The sequence below is a fragment of the Bidens hawaiensis genome, unplaced genomic scaffold, assembly GCF_021521415.1.
Source record: "Bidens hawaiensis isolate Kalapana, Puna unplaced genomic scaffold, B.hawaiensis_p1.1 tig00419547_1, whole genome shotgun sequence".
NCBI lineage: Eukaryota > Viridiplantae > Streptophyta > Magnoliopsida > Asterales > Asteraceae > Bidens > Bidens hawaiensis.
Genome location: NW_027504897.1, coordinates 237,357 through 247,390, shown reverse-complemented (window position 1 = coordinate 247,390; position 10,034 = coordinate 237,357).

Sequence of the window (10,034 nt, the reverse complement as noted above, 5' to 3'; positions counted from 1 at the left end):
TGACGCTCATTGGCATCTTAGAGTAATTATTGCTTGAGGAACTTGAAGATCCACTAATCTTGCTTGCTGTCTGTTGAGTACCACTTGATCCACCGGCTACAAAGCAAACATCCCCATTTGAGTTTACTGACATATGCCCCTCCTGTGAAGACTTGGCACCCGACTCGCCCTTCGTGTAGTAGGCGGCAGAATCAGTCTTTGAACTTGAATTGGAGTTTACTTTAGCACCGTACATGCCTGGATCTTGAACCTGATCCATAGATGTCTCTTTTCTGACCATATTAAGCTCAAAAGTTCTGAGCTTGTTGACAGTGGTTTCAAGATCATAAGTAGGGAAGTCCTTGTCTTCCCTCATCAGTACAGTATACATCTCCCATTTTGGTGGGAGGGCATCGAGAAGCTTCTCAACAATCTCTTCTTCTCGGTAAGAAATGGAGTAGTTACTCAATTCAGTCATTAGATGATAATATCGAGTGATAATATCATCAAGAGATTCGTTCTTCAAGTACTTAAAGACTGAAAATTGAGTTTTGAGCAACTTTATCTTTGAAGCCCGAATACCTACATTCCCTTCAAATCTGTTCTCAAGAGCTTCCCAAAGCTCTCTAGCTGATGTATACTTTCTGAACGTATGGAGGATCTCCTGTGGAAGAGCCATTGTGATTGCAGCGTGAGCCTTGCTTTCGGCTTCATACATCTTTTTCTCCTCCTCTTCCATTTTACTGTATTTCTTGATTTGGTCTCGCCCCTCATACTCCATGACTGGTGGAATATATCCATCTTGGATGCATACCCACATTTTCGCATCCTGGTACTTAACGTATTGTATGAACCGATCCTTCCACACGACAAAGTCGGTTCCCTTCAGCAACCTTGGGGCCTTTGTAGCTGACCCCGCTTCAACTTCCATCTTTACAAGCTCCGAAATGTTGATCGACGACATCCTTCTTGAAGACTAAGAAACCCGAAAAATTCTGAGTAGGCGAAGTTAAAAAAAATTTCCTCTGAACAGTACTGTATGCGAAGTTAAGGATAACTTCGCTTAAGTAATAACTTCGCTGGATATTTCTTAAATTCGCGTGACTGGGCGAAGTTGAGAATAACTTCGCTTAGGGTAAGCGAACTTAGAAAGTAGGCGAACTTGAAGAAAAATTCGCTGAGCTAGGCGAACTTGATGAGAACTTCGCTGAGTTAGGCGAAGTTGAGGAGGTAGGCGAAGTTGTAAATAACTTCGCTTCTCCTTATATCTTCGCCGAAACCCTACGTATCCTGACGGCAACTTCGCCTGATGAACAGCAACTTCGCCTGACGAACTCAACTTTCTGCAGATCTGAAAATCGGATTTTAACGAGGTTTTTGACGGTTTAAAGGCTTGAACACACTGGTAGGAGGCTAGAATGAGCAAAAACACCAAAAACACGTCCCGCGAAAAGTCAAAACGGGACGAATTCTACACCCACGTGAATATCCCGAACCACACAATCGAGCAAACGCTCTGATACCAATTGTAGGTTCCCTGGACGGATCACACGAGATATCCCGATATACACAGGTGCGGAATCCCTGTGTAGATCGTTACGGACGTAGAACACAAACACACGAACACACGAATACGATACGAACAAACACACGTTATATTAATAACTCAACACGTGATATAATCACAGTTGCAGACTCTCGACCTCACGTCACTTGACTCACTGATTTACACGAACTCTAACCGACTTACGAACCTGAACTAACACGAACTTGAACAACCTAAAACGATAATTCATAACCTATATAAATACACGACAACTTCGCCTCAGGCGAAGTTGTCCATAACTTCGCTTGGTTAACAAGTTCGCCTAAGCGAACTTGTCAACAACTTCGCTTGGTTAACAAGTTCGCCTAAGCGAACTTGTTAACAACTTCGCTTTAAACAAACAAATACATAAACAATATTACAGACTCGATTACAGACACTAGACATATGAACTACTGACATTTATGCACCAACAAATTCACGAATTTGTATAACTTGATCAGTAGTCCTTTGGACAATTTCAGGTCCTGACAACTGATTATCACCTGTTTCTGGCCAACATACAGGTGTTCTACACTTACGCCCATACAATGCTTCGAATGGTGCTGCTTGGATACTCGTATGATAACTGTTATTGTAAGAGAATTCCATCAGCGCAAGATGAGTGTCCCAACTTCCTCCTAAGTCAATAACACAGGCACGAAGCATATCTTCTAAGGTTTGAATTGTACGTTCACTTTGGCCATCAGTTTGGAGATGATATGCGGTACTTAAGTTTAGTCGAGTCCCCATAGCTTTTTTGAAAGCTTGACCAAAAATTTGAAGTGAAACGACTATCTCTATCGGAAATGATGGATAGCGGCACACCATGAAAGGATACTATGTTTTCGACATATAAGTGTGCTAACTTATCCATACTAAACGTTTCTTGTATCGGAATAAAATGGGCAGACTTAGTAAGTCTATCTACAATAACCCAGATCGCATCATTTTGACGAGAAGTCTTAGGTAATTTCATGATGAAATCCATAGTTATCATACCCATTTCCATATCGGGATTTCCGGTTGTTGTAGTAATCCTAACGGCTTTTGATGTTCAGCTTTCTCTTTTGAACACATCAGGCACTTAGCTATATACAAAGAAATGTTTTTCTTCATCCCAATCCACCAATAATCATCTTTTAGATTATGATACATCTTGTCACTTCCTGGATGCATCATATACTTTGACTTGTGTGCTTCTTCTAAAATTTTATCTCTTAGACTTTCGATCATCGGTACCAAATCCTTGTACCGAGTCTAAGTATTTCATCACTTCCTTTAACTAGTTGATCAATTGTACCATTCTCTTTTTCAGCTTTAATATTTCCTTCTTCTAGTGTCAACTTCTGAGCTTCTTTGATTTGGCTGGCTAGATCGATTTTAAGTTCCAAGATAAGAGCTCGAACTCTCTTTGGTTTCTCATGTTCTTTTCTACTTAAGGCGTCAGCTACCACGTTGGATTTTCCTTCATGATATACGATCTCACAGTCGTAATCATTAAGTGTTTCCATCCAACGCCTTTGTCTCATATTCAATTCCTTCTGATCGAATATATGCTTCAAACTTTTATGATCAGTGTATACCGTGAATCTTACACCATACAAGTAATGTCGCCATAACTTCAACGCAAAAATTATAGCGCCTAATTCAAGATCATGCGTGGTGTAATTCTTTTCATGTGTTTTCAATTGTCTTGAAGCATAAGCAATCACTTTCTTTCCTTGCATCAAAACACTTCCCATTCCTGTGTGCGAAGCATCACAGTAAATGATAAAGTTTTCTAGCCCTTCTGGCAAAGCCAGAATCGGTGCATTAGTTAACTTTTGTTTTAGTGTTTCGAATTCTTCCTCTTGCTTCGGTCCCCATTCAAATTTAATTGCTTTTCTTGTGAGTGAAGTAAATGGGACCGCTATTCGGGAGAAGTCTTGAATGAATCTTCTATAGTATCCGGCTAAGCCTAGAAAACTTCGGACTTGAGTCGGTGTCTTGGGTTTCTCCCATTTGGTTATAGCTCCAATCTTTGCTGGGTCTACTTGAATACCTTTCTCGTTTATAACATGACCAAGAAATTGAACTTCGGATAACCAAAATTCGCACTTAGAGAATTTGGCGTACAATTTCTCATTTCTTAAGGTTTTAAGTATAATTCTGAGATGAACTTGATGATCGTCTTTGGATTTCAAATAAACAATGATATCATCGATGAAAATAATAACAAACTTGTCAAAGTATGGTTTGCAAATTCGAATCATCATGTCCATAAAAGCTGTCGGAGCATTAGTGAGTCCAAAAGGCATAACGGTGAACACATAATGTCCATATAGGGTTCTAAATGCCGTTTTAGGGATATCTTCTTCTTGCACTTTCAACTGGTGATAACACGATCTAAGATCAATCTTTGAAAAACAACTTGCTCCTTGAAGCTGATCGAACAAGTCGTCTATTCTTGGTAATGGATACTTGTTCTTGATCGTTACATTGTTCAGTTCTCTGTAATCTATAAACATCCTCATCGATCCGTCCTTCTTCTTTACGAACAAAATTGGGGCTCCCCACAGTGAGGAACTCGGTCGTATAAATCCTTTCTCCAAAATTTCATCTAACTGTTTCTTTAGTTCTTTCATTTCCGTTGGTGCTAGACAATAAGGTGATTTGGCAATTGGTGATGTTCCTAACACTAGGTCGATCTTAAATTCTACTTCTCGATCAGGCGGGGATCCTGGTAGCTCATCAGGAAATACATCTTGAAATTCGGACACTATTGGCACTTCCTCCATCTTCTTTGGTTCGGGTTCTTTGGTTACATAGGCTATGAATGTGAGGCATCCTTTACCTATGCAATGACTTGCTTTGATCTTGGAAATGATTCCTACTTTTCCTCCTTCTTTATCTCCAGTTATACGATGGTTTTGTTATTGGGTGTGCGAATATTGATGGCTCTATCGTTACATAGGATACGGGCTTGATTAAACGATAACCAATCCATACCTAAAACTACATCAAAACCTGCTAATGTCATAGGTAATAGTCGTACAGGTATGACGTGATTGGCTAAAGAAATTGTGGCATTATCTAAAGCCTCGGTTATTCTGTTTACATTGCCATCAGCTGTTTCGACTTCGTAATGTTTATCTAATTTAACTAAGGGCTCATTTAATAGACTACAAAATTTATAATCTATAAAGCTTTGGTTTGCACCCGAGTCAAATAAAACTCTAGCATAAACATTATTTATAGGAAACGTACAGGTGATCACGTCTGGTATATCAGCTGCTTTCTGGGTGTCTAACATAAAGGCACGAGCGTTTCCTTTCTTGGCTTCGGTCTTTGTACCGCTGCCACTTGCACCAACTGTCACTACCGTTGGCTTCTTCTTTGGACACTCAGTACTGTAGTGTCCCTACTCGCCACACTCAAAGCATACTCCTGTCTTTTTCCTTCAATCTGCTTCCGAGTGTCCCGGTTTCTTGCAAAATCCACATACCACTGTGTTAGTTGGTCGAAGACATCTACCGAAATGTCTCCTATCGCACCACTTGCAAATGGGGCGACTATACACAAATCCCCCTTCTCTTTTCTTCTCCGTCTTTTTCACCTTTCCACCCACACTTGTTTTTCCATCATCCTTCTTCTTCTCATCTCGGTTCCTCAACTTCCTGTCCATCAAATATCCGGCCAACTCCATGGCAGATTACGTCGAAGACGGCATATGTGACCGAACTAAATCACAGATCTCAGGTTTATATGAACTTGTTTTGACCCATTACTTGATCAGAGCGCATAATAATTATTCAACCGTTTTGGATCGATATGATCAATGATACTAACAGGATAAGTTGAGACGACATAAGTTGAGACTTGAGACAAAATCAATATAAAAAAGTCAACTTTCTAGATTAATGTATACAGTTATGGAAAAAAAAACCAATCTATGCAGTTATCAAACTGACTTTTCAATATTTACATATGTTAGTAGTAGACAAAACAAACAAGTTCCTAAAAATATTACAGACATCCTTGGGCCTTGACATCGTTGATCTTTTATCATCAAAATTGCTGCAAGCATTTTTTACATCTATAAGTTCTTAAACATCCGACGGGCTTTCAAACAGTTTGTTTACCGGATTTTCGAGCTAGCTGCTGTACCATTATTATCGTTCATGTAATCATGTTTGAGCTATTCGGTCATGCTTCATTTACACTATCAGTTGCCAGTGGTTTACTATTAGTGGTGGGGTCCATCCTATAACTGTCATATGCTCTTGATGAGAATCCAACGGCTGAACTGAACAAGGGTTGCATCGAGCACTGTTTGTTAAATATTTACGTAACGAGACCCGACAAACAGGACATGTGCAGTGTTTCTGCAGCCATATGTCAATACATGATGAGTGGATAATATGCAGTTGATAGCTTCTAGTTAAAAGATTTAAGTATTAACTTAACATTTTTAATTTGCTTTCAATATAGTTCACATGTCACATCATTGATCCATTGAAGCAACCAAACAGTTTAAGAAAAAAGTTCTATACATTTACACAGATGAGCTTGACTACTTCCACTTCGATAAAGTTATATACATTTGAAGTGTATAAAAATGATGAGAACTGTGTGAAAACAAAGTTCTATGAAGCATTTTAAACAAGTTTATCACACTTCAAAGTAAAATGAATTAATGAAGTAGTTTCATACATTTACAGCCAATGAGCTTGATTACTTCCACTTCAATTATATTATTTCTTACAAAATTTAATATCTTAAATAAATATGCAAATACTTATAAAATAATTAATATACATTATTAAAAGAAACTAAAATACATTAAAATCTTATGTTCCGGTTCGGTTTTATATGGTTTGAAATTTTTAAAACCGTAAACCAAACTGTTATTTATGGTCTGAAATTTTTTAAAACCAACCAACGGAAAGGTTATACAAAAAACCGACTTTTAACCGATCTAAATCCCGTTTAATCCATACTATAATAGTTAAATTATTCTCACCTAAAGATTGTGTAAGATAAATTTACACATGTAACGCGCCAAAACGACCCGTTTACTAATTATAATATAGGATCTTGCATAACCCATTTACTTGTACATTTAAACCGATAACACACTCTCCAATAGTGAATGGAATCAATTTAATTCAGCAATATATGTTATTCGCCTTTAACTTATTTTTAGATAACTAATATTGTTGTGCATCGCATTCTGCGCAGCTGCGTTCATCGACTGATTTGACCCACTAAATGACCTTACTTTTTTCTGTTCTAAGCTTTTACAGAAACTAGACTCCTCAAGGTTTCCAATCATATAAAGAAAACTCTAAACGGATACTCGGTTGATTTTATATGATTCTTTCAGTTTCATTCACAAACCACCGGTTTTTTTTGGGTTCGCTTATTTCGGTTACAGATCAGTTTTTTCAGTTTCACTCACAAACCACCGATTTTTGTTTCAGCATCCATCCCTGGTTTGGTTTTAGATATCTCCAAATTACATGTGATGCAAAACGTCAAAACATAACTTCTAAAGATATAGAGCATAATGTATTTTTTAAATGTTATGCCTTTTGAAAGCAAAAACTTTAATCAACAAAATTATCCATTCCAAAATTCAACTAAACAACCGACTACACCATCATTATAATTAATTAAAAAAACAGGACAACAATTCAACACCTTCTTGCTACAAATCGTAAACAGTAATCAAAATAACCCGAAAACCCGAACCATATTTATAGCACAAAAGTGTTTCAATTTTTAACCCTAATTGACCAATTAATCTGCAAATCTGAACTATTCAAATCATAGCAGAACCCAAGAGGCTAGGAAAAAAATCGACGAGTGTAGGGAGACAGAAATCGTACCTGGTTGTGAGTGGAATCAAACAGAAATCGAGGATGATGGTGGTGGTGTGCATTACTCGGTCACCCTGAAGAGAAGGAATGAATGATGTGTGGGCAATTAGGTCATCTTTTCATTCAGTTCCCATTCAGCAATGTTTTAAAACTGAATGGTTAAGAGCCTCATTCAGCATTCAGATGTGAGCTTGGAATGAAACAAACAGTCTTATGTCTGAGGGAATCAGACTCCAAACCCATTCAGACCCATTCAGATCTCAAACAAACACACCCTTAGTCTGATGGAAGTTCAGCCTGTCAGCCTTGTTTCGTTTCCAATCACCGTTAGAGGGATTTTCCTTGTAATACCTTGATTTATTTGAATTATATTTATTGAAGATATAACGGGGCATATTCCTCTGATCATGACCGTAGTATGGGACATACGAACGGTGTGGGCAGTTTCTCGCAGTGTGACTAGGAATGCCACAGTTAAAACATGTTTACCTTTTGATATAGAAACCGTTGTAGTCTAATCCTGGTCTTGACATGTTGTGTGGGCCAGTTTGTCCCGCTTTGGATTTAACATTAGATTTGTCATAATTATGAATACATGAACTTCCTTCTTTAAAAAACTTAGGTGATAATTGTTTATCCAAACCTTTATGTTTATCAAATTTATTTGAAACCACACCACCAGTTTTAGAAGTTTTTGAAAAATCAACCACACAATTGTCTTTGCTCTTAAAAAACAGAGCCCACACAAACATTTGTAGCAACAGAATTCAAAATAGGCAAATTTAACGAAACATTAGAGTTAATTTCTTTATTATTCAAAATAGATAGATCAACCTCCTCATTAGTCCAATCCTCAACAATTACTTCATCCGCACGTGAAGAAAACACATTAGTTTCGTTCACCCTTGAGGTTGATTCAGTGGCTTTGACTTAACCAAGAGCACTTTTTCCATTAGCAGTCGGCTTACCATACTGCATGAACTGTTCCATTTCTTCCTCTTCTTTGATAAGAGGAAGCCGAGTGTAATTGTCATTATATGGATGAGGAACCACATTGTACCCAATACCCTTACCCTTGTTTTCTTTCCATTTTAATTGCTTTTCAATCAAGGACTCAACAACAGCACTAGAGACATCGAATTTCTTAAAGTTGAATTCAGCATTTTCAAAAATGTTTCTAATTCGGCGGTTAGCTCGACAATTTTCTTTTTGGAATCATTTTAAGGCTTTGAGAAATCTTTTTGTTGTCCCTCTAGTTTATCTATAAAGTTTTTTCGAGTTTTTTAAGGGTGAAATTTTCATGTTTTATTCCCTCCATTTCTCTAACTAGATTACTATTGTGAGTTTATATAAATCTACCTTATTAACACAAGAATGAGAGCACAATTCAGAACTTACCTCGGATGAGCTGGAAGAAATGAAGGCCATGAAAGAAAACTGAAGATCCTTAACTTGCTCCTCTACATCATTTCCTTATTTAGTGACATCAATCCGGGCAAAGTTAGCAGTCTGATTGCTGATGTTGAGTGCTGCCATCTAGTCATTCCAAGAAAACTATTTAGCCACCAATCCCCGCTCACCCTTATTTAAACCAGATGCATTCTCTCCTCTTGCACTACTCATCGAAACTAATGCCCTTTCCCTGTTTCCCTCCTTGGTTGATTTCGTGCATTCGCGAGCAAAGTGACCCGGCTCATGAAAGTTATAGCGCCTCAAAGTGTCTTTGTTAAATCACACCTTCTGGTTAGCTGGCATATTCCAGTTGTTTTTGCATGTTCCCATGGTAAACTTCTTAGCTTTAAACACTGCAATGGCTATTAGCCAAGAGATATCCATTTCGTCCACATCATCAGTATGGATTTGATCCAGCTCAGCAACTACAACTGGTTGTACCAAATCTCCAGCAAGAAAAGCATTGTAGCAGTTCATGAAACCTGCCATTGAGGCGATGTTTTCTTGAGTCACCTTTGAAATAGCAGGAACCTGAGTGGGAGACTAACTGGAGAATCCAATAGTTGATTGAGGTTTAGTTGCAGGAGAAAGTTGCTGAAAGAATATAGAAGTAGGTTGTGGTGGTGGTGGCTGAGTAAATTGACCTTGAGCATATTTAGAAGCTGTTATGAGATTGTTGTGGTTGAGTATACTGACCCTGAGAGGATTTGAACATAGAGAAGTTATCTTGTGAAATGAGAGCATTATTGAAGCAACACTGTAACCAGCCGCATTGTAGGAGTTAGCATGATTTATGGCACACTGCTTATTATCCAAGTCAAAGGATTTAATGATTTCCATCACCTCCGACAAAGTTAGTCTAACCAGATCCTTTGTCTTCTTGATCACTGCAACATTCATGTCCCAACTTTGTGGCAGAGGGTTGACCGGCTTGTTATTTGTTTCAATAGATGTCAGATTTATGTTTGCAGACCGCATTTTATTGACCAAAGTTATAAATCTTTGAAGTTGTGTCTCCAAGGACTCTACCAGCATATGATTGAACATGTTAAACTTTTGTCGTAACAGATCTTGTCGACTTCTTCTCATATCCTCATACACCTCAATAAAGGCTTCCTAAAATGCCTTTGCAGACTGTAGCTCTATGAATCCTA